The sequence below is a fragment of the Hyperolius riggenbachi genome, chromosome 6 (genome assembly GCF_040937935.1).
Source record: "Hyperolius riggenbachi isolate aHypRig1 chromosome 6, aHypRig1.pri, whole genome shotgun sequence".
Taxonomy (NCBI): Eukaryota; Metazoa; Chordata; class Amphibia; order Anura; family Hyperoliidae; genus Hyperolius; species Hyperolius riggenbachi.
Window position 1 is genome coordinate 210,278,516 of NC_090651.1, and position 12,067 is coordinate 210,290,582.

The 12,067-nt window shown below is 43.4% G+C and overlaps 1 protein-coding gene across 14 annotated transcripts in view; it reads right to left on the minus strand.

The window, feature by feature from the left end:
- The window catches only part of ARHGAP32 (Rho GTPase activating protein 32), a 562,915-nt gene that overhangs the window by 205,518 nt on the left and 345,330 nt on the right, over positions 1 to 12,067 (minus strand). Inside the window, exon 3 of one of the 14 annotated variants that reach the window (XM_068240361.1) lies at positions 8,556 to 8,678. The exons of the other annotated variants lie outside the window; for them this stretch is intronic. The gene's annotated coding sequence lies outside the window, so the exon portion shown is untranslated. The remainder of the gene's footprint in view (positions 1 to 8,555; positions 8,679 to 12,067) is intronic. 14 annotated transcript variants of the gene reach the window in all.

Sequence of the window (12,067 nt, forward strand, 5' to 3'; positions counted from 1 at the left end):
GCTGCACAGGTGTAGTATGCTCCTGGCGGCGGAGTGTGTGCATGCGCACTACGCCCGACTGGCTCAAGTACCTGGACTCATAGCAGAAGATCCAGGTGGCGGAGGAGGACAACGAGGGACTGATTATCCTGAAGGGGGCTGGAGGAAGCCCCAGGTAGGTATAAAACTTTAATTTCATCTGTCTCAGGTTTACTTTGTTACACAGTAGTACTATACTCTACATATGCACTCCCCACAGAGCTGCAGGGAATCCACTGAGGATGCTGTTCACATTGAACACAGAGGTGTTGTCTGTTTACAATCTCCTCATTCCCCTGCAGAGTACCTGCACATCATTCTTACATGTACCCACACTTACATTGCCTAGGGCCTGATAGATGTTCTTTGTTCCGGTTTGTACCTTTTACAAGTACTCTTACCAAGGACTAGTTTTAGTCTAAAGGGAATAAATATAGTAGTCTACATATCCTTCTCACTTCAGTTGTCTTGTAAAATTCCTAAGCGTTGGCAGTTAAGAGACGAATTTCATGTTACATACTTTTAATCAACAAAATTGTAATATGCAAATTAGAGGAGTCGGAGTCGTGGAGTCGGAGTCGGTGGAATCCTAAACTGAGGAGTCGGAGTCGGAGTCGGTGGATTTTTGGACCGACTCCACAGCCCTGATAAAAACTCTATCTGAAATGTTCTAGTACTTTATCAGGGAACTATACCATTTTTTTTTATTTATTAAATTTCTGACTGTATCTTCACTTTACTTATGGTTTTCTGTGATCTGTCAATAGAAGTGAGGCAAAATATCCTTACCTGGAACCAAAATACAAACCTGGCAGATGTTCTAACCATTAACTATGCCATCAAACACTATATTGGCCAGAGTTCAGGTTTAAAGCTCTGTGGCCTTCAAGTGAACTTGCCAGGATAATCGCTGCATAAGTGGAGATACCACAAAATGCTCAAAATACTTTTGTAACACGTCAGCAATATATGCATGCATAATAATAATAATAGTAACAATAATAATTATATCCCAAATCCGTTTCTATGAGAAGCAATATAAAAGTCTTGTTATCCCTGACTTGGAACTCTGCCCTACATTTTTTTGCCACACATAGGCCTCGATTCACAAAGCGGTGATAACCCAGTTATCACGCCTAAAAGACTTTAGGCGTGATAACCTTTGCACCACTGAGTTATCACCGATTTTTGCTCTAACTCGCGCGAAGTTTCCGCGCGTATGCGCGTACGTGCGCGCGCAAAGTCCCATAGGGTTTAATGGGAGCTTCGCGCGAAGCGGGGACGCTGCGCGCGCACGTGCGCGGTTGCGCGCGCAACACTTTGCGCGCGGAAAATTCGCGCGAGTTGCTTCTTATCATGCCTAAAGTGAGTTTAGGCGTGATAAGGGGATTTTCACTGGCGTGCAAACACTTTGCACCGCTTTGTGAATCGAGCCCATAAAATCTATTAGAAACCTATTATTGACATCTGAAATGTCCTGACTTCTGTGAATAGTAGGGTGGGTGGAGGCAGATACTCAGAGTCAAGGAAGCAGTCTATTTACTGCAGGCCTGAGATTCTGTGGCTCACTTGGTATGGGAGATTACCAGAGGCAATAAGCAACCTTGCAGCACTTCATGAGTCCATGTACAAGTGGTGTGAATCCTGATGCATGGTCCTGATGCACTAAACTCTGGTAAAGCTGCCGTGCGCAGGGAGCGCACAGAAATGTTACCGTTACCAGCGCAGCACCAGATGTTAATTTATTTGCACCTTGTGTAACCTTGGGCTGTAGGGTCGGCAACCCCCCCCCCCCCCCCCCGTGCTAGTAACTGAAAATTTGCTGAGACCTCCCTGTTTCTTAGTCATGTACAAGAGTCATGACCTACAATGAGTTATACATGAAAGTTAGGGCGGATTCACATGGGCAACTGCTGGGAGTCCTGTGGCGTCTGGTCAAATGCTTTTCTGCAAGTGTGCAGAAAAGCATTTGACGGCTTTCGGCAGCTTTCTGCAACGATCAGTGTTTCCCCCCCTCCCCCCGGAGACGCGACGGTAACCAACACTGGAAGCTGCATATTGCTTCCACGGTCAGCTGAAACAACTGGAGTGGAACAGTGTTCTCGCATGTGGTGGTAAAAGTACAGAACAAGCGCTGCTATTCACTTGAATGGGCATCACTTAACCGACAAGTGCCTTGGCCAGCGGAAAACAACCTGCATTCACCCGTGTAAACCAGCCCTTATGCTGCAGTCTGACTGCAGAGAAACTGTCATTTACAACCTTGTATTCTTAACATTACAGTGAGAAAAAGGATAAAAGCACCACAACCCACTTCTAGAATGACTGGAGAGTAAATATTTAGAGGGATTTAAAATCGCATACATAACATGAGTAGCGCACACAGATATGAGCTGGACTTAAAGTAAACCTGAGACTACAATAAAGAAAGATTTGATACTTACCCGGGGCTTCCTCCGATGCGTGTGCAGAAGAACTCGACTGGCGTGACTGAGCAAGACTGACCGATAGCTGGAGAACAGAGACACTCACGAGGATGGCGATGGACTCCAACGAGCTTATGGGGCTGGAGGAAGCCCTGGGTAAGTATCAAATCATTTGTATTGTATTCATAACCTTCATTTTACTGAAAGTAACAACATGATTTTGCAATGCTGCATGTGCCATACTGATTCATGTGAAGAGCGATTTTGTGACAGATTTGAGGCTGTGTCCAGAGGAAGAAGGAATTCTATGTACAATCCATGTTGTCTGCCTCAAGAGGACATTAGAAAACAGTTTAAAGTGAGGAATCCCTGTGCACAAGTCACAACAATGTCTAGTACTAGATTTACACAGCAAGCCAGTAGACAGAGAATGCAGCACACAGCAGGCGGTATCTCACTGTCTGTTGGACAAAGAAGAGATTCCTCACTCTCCTCCTCAAATTCCTTCTGCATTGTCTGAGAACAAGGCTGAATTGTTAGTAGGAGAGGGACCATATGCACTGAACACCCATATCCACTCCCAACCCCCCCCCCCCCCTCCTCCCTTCACAAATAAAAGCACTCTCCTTTTCCTGCATTACATAAGTAATGCAGGTATGCTAGACCTAAAGCTGACTGATGGAGTGGAGAGACTGAAGTTTACAAGGCAGGGGAAGACAGAAAGCTACTCCAGGCTGGCCCCTACACACTTAGCAAGCACAGAGTTGAGTTGACCTGACCTGCCACTGTCCATATCAAGTATTCTGCAATTTTGTAGACAAGAGGACTACACAACCAACAGCAGGAGGTCCAGGGGGGGGGGGGGGGGTTAACATATACAAAAATCACGTCTGTGGTCAACTGATCACAGTTACAAATATATACCTCTGACACATATTTTCCTCAAACAGAAAGCAGATTTTACTTCACTATTTCCATTATAAAGTTTCCTCCTCCTAAAATGTTAAATTAGATATAGGTGAAGTCTGGCGAGCTAAAGCTACGTACACATGTAATACAAATTGTTTGGAATGAATAAATGGATAAATTGTACAAACATATTTGTTAACTTTTAATTGGATGACCACTGGGACTAAAAATACTGATAAACAATGATTCTCGGTCATGTTGACTGATCCAACTTGAATGATATTTTCAGGAGATAAATGTGCTTGACCAGTAGTTGTCATAGACATCGTTACATGCTGAAAGATCTTTACACAAACTGCACATGCTAAATACCAGCAATTATGTAACAAGGCAATTATGTAACGAGGCAATCGTAAAAGATAGTTCTTCCAAACAATCTTTTCTTTATAGAAAGACGTCAACTCTATACAAATACTAAATAATAAGTCGAAGAACACTTATTACAAACAACTTTTATTGAGCGTGTGTATGTAGCTTTAAGAGGAACTTTAACTCAAGATTGAACGTCATCCCCATCAGTAGCTGATACCCCCTTTCCAACCAGAAATCTTTTCCTTTTCTCAAATAGATCATCAGAGACATTTGTATGGTTGATAATGTGGTGAAACAACATCCACAGTGTGATGTCATGACCATGGTACTGACCGTTTACTATGTAACCTTGTTACGTTGTGGGAAATAACGACTGTTTACAACTGCCAAGCAAGACACACCGTCCTTTGCAGAAAGTTTGTTTACTGAGAGTTCTAAAAATCCACCGACTCCTACTCCTCTAATTTGCATATTATTGCATATTACTTTCAATCTTGGTGATTGAAAGTATATAACATAAAAAGCATCTCTTAACTGCCAACGATTAGGAATTTTAAAATACAACTGAACTGAGAGGGATATGGAGGCTGCCATATTTATTCCCTTTTAAACAATACCAGTTACCTGGCTATACAGCTTATCTTCTGCCTCTTACACTTTTAGTCATAGACTTAGCCCTCGTTCACATCATACACGCTTCCGTGTGCATTTGGAAGCGTGTATGACGTGGTAACATGCAAGAACAGCAGAAGGGCTGTCTATACCCTTCTGCCGCTCTTGCATGTTACCACATCAAATGCGCTGCGCAGCTGTACAATGCACTATGTTGCGTTTGCGTATTGCTGCATGCATTCTGTCCGCAAGCACAGAGCTGACCAATTCACTGTCAATGGATGGAATGAGCAGTGCAGCGGGTAGCAGCGCATATGGCGTGCGATCGTACACGCTGCGTTCCAATCGCACGGCCATCAGCGATGCATAGATGTGAATGAAGCCTAAAACTAGTCCTTGGTAAGAGTAATTGTAGAAGGTACAGACAGGAACAAAGAACATCAATCAGGCCATCAGGGTCCAGGTACTTGAGCCAGTCGGGCGTAGTGCGCATGCACACACTCCGCAACCTGGAACGTACTATACCTGCGCAGCACTATTGCGCAGATGCAGAACGCTCCTGGCTGTGGAATCGGCACGCGGCCGGACTGCGCTGACTGGCTGAATTACCAGGACTCATAGAAGAAGATCCAGGTGGTGGAGGAGGACAGCGAGGGACTGATTAGCCCAGTGTTTCTCAAACCTGTCCTCGTGACTCCCCAATGTTGCATGTTTTACAGGCAACCTCACTTATGTACAGGTGGGGTAATCAGTGTCTCATTTACATAGAATCCACCTATCTGAGACCCTAATTACTCCACCTGTGGATAGTGGAGGTTGCCTGCAAAACATGCACCGTTGGGGAGTCATGAGGACAGGTTTGAGAAACACTGGATTAGTATGAAGAGGGCTGGAGGAAGCCCCAGGTATGTATAAAACTTTTCATTTCATCCGTCTCAGGTACCATTTAGTCACCAAACCAAATTTTAACAACATATGAGCAAAAGGAGTGCATAAATTTGCATATACCAGCATCAATGCAGAATTATTTGCTTCTCATTGACCATCTCTATTAACCACTTGAGGACCCACCCTTTACCTCCCCTTAAGGACCAGCGCTGTTTTAGCTGATCTGTGCTGGGTGGGCTATGCAGCCCCCAGCACAGATCAGGGTGCAGGCAACAGGGCTATGGAGTCGGAGTCGTGGAGTCGGAGTCGTGGAGTCGGGCAATTTTGGGTGCCTGGAGTCGGAGTCGGGAAAAAATGCACCGACTCCGACTCCTAATGAATTTGAAACTGTAATTAAAATAGAAAATATGATAAAATGTTCTATTTCTCAGATAATAGTCATTAAAAATAATGTATATATGCGGTATATATACAGTAATAGCTGTGCTTAGTCCACAAAAATGAAATAAACCAATCAAAATTAGTTACTTGTGCTGCTTCAATAAAGCAGTCCCCATATTTTTAAGGTCAGATATACATATCTGATTGTGACTGTATATATGATGTGTACACAGGAATCTCTTATATATACTAAATAACATCTATGCTGTAAGTATAAAGCCTGATGTGTAGCTGTGTCACTAATAGAGATGGTCAATGAGATGGAAATAATTCTGCACTGATGCTGATTTATGCAAATGTATGCACTCCCTTTGCTGATGAAATCAAATAATTTGATATGTTGTTAAAATTTGGTTTGGTGACTACAAATTAAAGGGTACCTGAGACGGATGAAAAGTAAAGTTTTATACATACCTGGGGCTTCCTCCAGCCCCCTTCAGGCCAATCAGTCCCTTGCTGTCCTCCTCCACCACCTGCATCTTCTGCTATGAGTCCTGGTAATTCAGCCAGTCAGCGTTGTCCAGCCGCATGCCGCTCCCACAGCCAGGAACATTCTGCACCTGCGCAATAGTGCTGCACAGGTGTAGTATGCTCCTGGCGGCGGAGTGTGTGCATGCGCACTACGCCCGACTGGCTCAAGTACCTGGACTCATAGCAGAAGATCCAGGTGGCGAAGGAGGACAGCGAGGGACTGATTAGCCTGAAGGGGGCTGGAGGAAGCCCCAGGTATGTATAAAACTTTAATTTCATCTGTCTCGGGTTTACTTTGTTACACAGTAGTACTATACTCTACATATGCACTCCCCACAGAGCTGCAGGAAATACACTGAGAATGCTGTGCACATTGAACACAGAGGTGTTGTCTGTCACCCATAAACCTGGTTCAGATTGTGCATGAAGAATGTGTAATAGAGGAAGAATCTCCTCATTCCCCTGCAGAGTACCTGCACATCATTCTTACATGTACCCACACTTACATTGCCTAGGGCCTGATAGATGTTCTTTGTTCCGGTTTGTACCTTTTACAAGTACTCTTACCAAGGACTAGTTTTAGTCTAAAGGGAATAAATATAGTAGTCTACATATCCTTCTCACTTCAGTTGTCTTGTAAAATTCCAAAGCGTTGGCAGTTAAGAGACGAATTTCATGTTACATACTTTTAATCAACAAAATTGTAATATGCAAATTAGAGGAGTCGGAGTCGAGGAGTCGGAGGAATCCTAAACTGAGGAGTCGGAGTCGGTGGATTTTTGGACCGACTCCACAGCCCTGGCAGGCAGAGCGACCAGATCGCCCCCCTTTTTTCCCCACTAGGGGGATGATGTGGTGGGGCGGTCTGATCGCTCCTGCCTGCCTAGGTGTTGCGGGGGGGGGGGGGGGGGGGGGGGGGCACCTCAAAGCCCCCCTCCGCGGTGAAATTCCCCCCCCCTTCCCCCCCCCCCCCTCCCTTCCCCAGAGATCCGAGGCTGCACAGGAACGGATCTGTCCTGTGCAGCCTCTAACAGGCTCCTGCCTGTCATGTGACAGCGATCCCCGGCTGCGGATTGGCCGGGGATCGCTGATCTGGTACAACGCTGCTACTGTTAGCAGCGCTGTACGAATGTAAACAAAGCGGATTATTTCCGCTTGTGTTTACATTTAGCCTGCGAGCCGCGATCGGCGGCCCGCAGGCTATTCACGGAGCCCCCCCCGCCGTGAATTGACAGGAAGCAGCCGCTCGCGCGAGCTGCTGCTTCCTGATTAATTAGCCTGCAGCCGGCGACGCAGAACTGCGTCGCTGGTCCTGCAGCTGCCACTTTGCCAACGCGCGGTATGAGTGCGCGGTCGGCAAGTGGTTAATGACACAGCTACACATCAGGCTTTATTCTTACAGCATAGATGTTATATATATATATATATATATATATATATATAATATATATATATATATATATATATAAATTAATTACCAAGGGGTGAGCAGCACAAACCAAATTTTTTTTATGCAATTCTATGCAAAGCATGCACGCAGCGCTGGAGGTCCCCAGACTCCATAAGAAATATATAAGTACAGAGGGGCTGCAGCACACAACAGGAAAACAGTGACAGGGGGCTCTTGGTTAAGCGCGTTAAAGCGTACCAAGAGCCCCTGTCACTGTTTTCCTGTTGTGTGCTGCAGCCCCTCTGTACTTATATATATATATATATATATATATATATAAAAGATTCCTGTGTACACATCATATACTGTATACAGTCACAAGTCAGATATGTATATCTGACTTTAAAAATATGGGGACTGCTTTATTGAAGCAGTACAACTAACTATTTTTGATTGGTTTATTTCATTTTTGTGGACAAAGCACAGCTATTACTGTATATATAATTTATGATGACTATTATCTGAAAAATAGAACATTTTATAATATTTTCTATTTTAATTACAGTTTAAATTCATTAGGAGTCGGAGTCGGTGCATTTTTTCCCGACTCCGAGTACCCAAAAATTGCTCCGACGCCACAGCCCTAAATTCTATGCACAGACATCACCTGGAAAGATTATAGATGTCACCACTTGTTATAAATTTCATAAAGTATTTCATGGAGAGGAAAGATTTTACAATGGGCAAACCCTGGCTAAATAATTTATAAATTAATTTTGTATATAAAAAAAAGCAATTTTATTCATTATGTTATTTTTACTACAGTTCCTCTTTAAGTCAGCTCTAGGCTTTTTGTATCTCTTGGGGTTCCTGGTTCTGTTCCTATCAAGTTTGGGATGCTACTCATTATTTCAGCATGCTTTATAATACAAAATAAGATTAAGAAAAAGGGTGGAGCCTATTGTGGTTCAATGTGTTCTGTATTCTGAGATGCTTTACTGCTCAATGCAGTTGTAGAGAATGACTACCTTAGTTGAAGATTTTTTTGTCAGATCAAACCAACATTCATACTCAATCTTCTTGAACCCAACACGTTTTCTCTATCTGGAACTGTGGTCTACTGAACGGGTTGCTTTTTTCACCACACAATCCTATATAAAGTCAAGAGAGCTGTGTGTGAGAACCTAAGGAGATCAATGCTTACACAAATACGCAAACCAGTCTAGTACTAGCAATCATTAGTCAAAACATCACATTTCACCCCATTTTCTGAAATGTGTGACCGGATCTGCATGAATTTATGCACTCCTGCCAGATGATTGGCTGATTAGATAAGTAATAAGCAGATGTACAGGTGTGCCTTATAAGGCACCAAGAAAGTGAATGTTAAGGTCTCATTTCCATTTGTCCAAAAACCATCCATTTTTCCACAAAATGGGATGCAGAATAGAAGCCTATTAAAATCAAAAGGCTCTATCGAAATTTGCATGGGGGAAAAGAACAGACGGTTGGCTGCATTTTTCTGCATTAAGCATTTGGATAGCTTTATAATTCATCTCCCTGACTGGAACAAGGTATAAGCTTCCTACATTTAGCAGTCACAATCTGGATCACCTTGGAAGTTAAGAAAGCATCTCCTTTTTATGCAATTTGCCAGAAGAGAGAACTTCTTCATGTAATACCAGTGCACACAAGTGAAGTAGAAAAAAAGGATGATCCAAACTGAACCCACTGTATGTGGCAGGTATGAAGACACCAGCTCTTGATTCAATCTGCCCACAATCAGCAGGAAATATGTCTACCAATAGAAGCAGGCTTTTGAGAGACTGTTCTATGTTCATGAGACTTACTGGCTTGAAAGAAATGTGTTATGTCAAAAAGGCAAAGACTGCATTCCAGCATCTTATACCATTTGTGAAACATGGTGGTGGCAGCATCATGGTTTGGACACATTTCTCTGCCTCTAAACTAGAGCAACATGTTATAATTGATGGGACTTTGTAATCTGAATTGTAACAGAAAATTCTGCAGGAAAATGTCAGTGTATCCATCCATGAACTTAAGAGTTAGAGAAACTGGGTCATGCAGAAAGATGAAGAACCTAAACTCGAGAATAAGGAAAGCTTAGAGCTGAAAAAAAATTAATGTTTTGGAATGGCTGAGTTAAAGTGCTAACCTTAATCTCAGTGGCATAAGAATTATATAACAGTCATAGCTACTAGTATAGGGCTGATAGGTCTTTTTACCCAGGGCTACTCGTAGACTTTCTGTTCATCCTTTCTTTCTATTCCTGCTCTACCAGGTCATGACAGCCCAACCCTGCACCTGTGTGTTGACAGTTACTGCACACCTCCCTGATCCCCATTATCCAGACAGTAAGGAAGAACAAGGTAAATTGTTGAGATGAAGAAGGCTACACACCAGCAATCTCACTTCTGGGGAGGGAGTTCTCACAGTGAAGGCAGATGGGCTGGCTGGGGGTAAGGGACTAGGGGTATGCACAGTTAAAGTATGTACAAGGTGAGTGGAATGGAAATGGCAATGGGGATGTATACAATGAGTGTGCCCCAGGATACAGAAGGGATGTGTAGCACAAGTGGGTTCTGAAGAGAGTGAATCTATGTATATATGCTACACTGAACTCAGCCAATGCAGCCCTTAAAGGGGAACTGAAATGAGAGGTATATGGAGGCTGCCATGTTTATTTCCTTTTAAGCAATACCAGTTGCCTAGCGGCCCTGCTGATCCTCTGCCTCTAATACTATTAGCCATAGCCCCTGAACAAGCATACAGCAGATCAGGTGTTTCAGACTTCAAAGTCAGATCTGACAAGATTAGCTGCATGCTTGTTTCTGGTGTTATTCAGATACTACTGCAGAGAAATAGACCAGCAGGGCTGCCAGGCAACTGGTATTGATTAAAAGGAAATAAATATGGCAGCCTCCGTATACCTCTTACTCCAGTTCCCCTTTAAGGATCACATTGGTTAAGACTCCAGTGTGTCTATGGGAGCCCCCGATGTCACCTAAAAATGTAGCATAATGGATATTTAGCAATGGCCAGCTGAACCTTGAACATTTTGTTCTCCTACTTACCCCACCTGCACATAACCAGTCCATAACAGCCCCTGCTACCCCCTCCACAGTAACAGATGCTTTGCTATCCTCAAGGTTAGTGGCACATCTGTATACAACTTGGTCCCAACTGTCACCCCGGGAATCGAGTTTCGATCTCTGCGGGCAATAATCCTACTAAGTGAGAATAAGGCTTTAAAGACTGAGGCCCCTATTACACGTGCCTTGCGTTACCGTGTTTTACTGCGGAGTAACGCAATGACAATGCAAGGCAATGGGGCCTAGCACACTTACCGCGTCGCGTTATACCGGAAGTACTTGGTTGGCCACCAAGCCGCCGCAAACTCAACAGTGCTTCACCGTCGGACTTACGTGGCGATGTACCATCAGCGGAAGTAATGTAAGTCAATGGGCGATGCAGAAATTGTAAATAGGTTGATGCCAGCGGTGTGGCGCGCATGCACAGAACAATGGGAATATGACGGGGAAATCCGGGAATCCCAGTGACCTACTTCCTTTTCAGAAGGGAGTATGTCACGTGGCAAAGGGTTGCCAATGACATTTTGTGCATTGCGCTGCGATGGGGGTGGAGCATCACACCACAAACGCAATGGCCAGGTGTAAAACTGGCCTCAGGGTTATCTTAATAAACAGGGTGATATAAGAATCGGGAGTATTTGAGTGTCCAGGTCAAGATCATTTTTTAGGGTAAAAGTCATGGCTGCGCACCTGCAATGAAAAGGAGAGATTGCTATATGTTTGCCATACACAAATAAATAACTTGAAATTATTTTTTTCTGTGAATATAGGAGTATAAACAAGCAGTCTTTTCAACTTGTTTAAGTGGGTTCTGATCTATTTTTAGGTCTTTCGTGAAAAGAACAGATTGAGTTTTTAGTCATATTTACACAGAGACATTTAAATTCAAAACGGTTTGTAAATTTCCTGGTACCTGCACACAATTCTCCATCTGTTCTAACTTCTGGGTTCAGCTACCTGCCATGTTAGGAGAATTTTTCACTTACTGGTATTTGTTAAAAGTGACATTGGTTAACTGCCAGTACGCAAAAAAATTGTGCATATACTGTATTTTTGTATTCAGTTTACATTATCACTTAAAAATAATAAAAAAACAAAGTAACATTTTTGTTAATTTGTGCAGGATTATGTTCATAAGGCTATATGGAGGAATGTATCCGCCTGGCCAGGGATTATCACGGACTGCAGCGGATCCCACAGGTGCACTGCAGCGTGACAAGTGTGAATGGCTCCTATGTATAACATAGGAGCCGTTCTCTCTCCGCTTAGTAATGAGTAGAGAACGTACAAAAACTGTCCATTCTCGGCTGTAGTAGGAGCAGAGCTGTAAGAACCTGTACACAGCTGGAATTCAGTAATAACATACAGTATAATAGAACTGTGCTATATTGTAATATAGTCCTCCCACAGCTCAGACCTAATAAAAT